This window comes from Sinocyclocheilus grahami, unplaced genomic scaffold (assembly GCF_001515645.1).
Source record: "Sinocyclocheilus grahami isolate Dianchi unplaced genomic scaffold, SAMN03320097.WGS_v1.1 scaffold1142.1, whole genome shotgun sequence".
Classification (NCBI taxonomy): domain Eukaryota; kingdom Metazoa; phylum Chordata; class Actinopteri; order Cypriniformes; family Cyprinidae; genus Sinocyclocheilus; species Sinocyclocheilus grahami.
Genome location: NW_015506321.1, coordinates 318,657 through 319,766, shown reverse-complemented (window position 1 = coordinate 319,766; position 1,110 = coordinate 318,657).

Sequence of the window (1,110 nt, the reverse complement as noted above, 5' to 3'; positions counted from 1 at the left end):
AAGGGTGTCGAATTTTGCTCCTGGAGGGTCAAAGTCCTGCAGATTTCAGCTTCAACCAGCTCCAACACACTTGCCTGGAAGTTTCTAGCGAGTCTGAAGACCTTGGGTGAGTTCTCAATCAGCTCCCTATAGTTCAGTCAGGACATTGATCAGGGAGTCAACCATTTTAAGAGCGGTCTCAATCACAATGTCCTTCCAGTGCATTGGAACGTTCTCCCTGAAAAATCCCACAATGCACCGCAAAAACCAGGAAGCATCAATGCTCACTATGCTCCCTTTTGTCATATTTCTGAAGCATAAAACATAAAACACACAAGACAACTCAATAAATATAATGGCACCGTTGGCACATGATAGAAGATTTTAAAAGACAAACCGTTTTTTTTATTATATGTCAGCATAAACCCACATCGCTAGACAGGTAGTGAACACATCTAGTTAACATTTATGATTAGTATTTGGCTCTAATGTTGTAAGGACATGTAAGAGAACTAGCAAAAAAAATTATATAAAAAAAATACAGGTCCTGCCTTATGTTGGTTATACCAGCGGTGATATAAGCAGTTCCTGAATTTGTGTACATGATATACTGATTCATGAGCTCGGGAGCTTGGGAGCTGATTGAGACACACCCCTTGATTAGCTGGTTCAGGTGTGTTTAATCAGGGTTGGAGCTTAATTCTGCTGGACAGTGGCCCTCTAGGGACATGGTTTGGACTCTCCTGCTATTGCATATCCAGTCAACAAGTCCCCAGGCAAGTTACCTCTTTTCTCACTCTTGGAACGGTGCCTTGGAAAAAATGCAGAGATTCTTTGAGGAATGCAAAACTTTTTTCAAGAGATGCAATACAGTACAGATATGCAATATAATATTTGACAACCAGAATGTGTCGAATACATGTTTTCATTTTGATCAGTTTATCTATTATGGATCTTGTTGTCATCTTCTTCTTCTCTTTTTTTATTTTATTTTTTTTTGGTAAAATGTTATGTTTGACTAGTTTGTTTGCTGAATATTTATATATTTAAAATTAATTCCATTTGTTTTGATATTTTGTTATCTAATGAAGTGATTTTCATGGCTTTGGGCCCAATGTATTTAACCTCTTG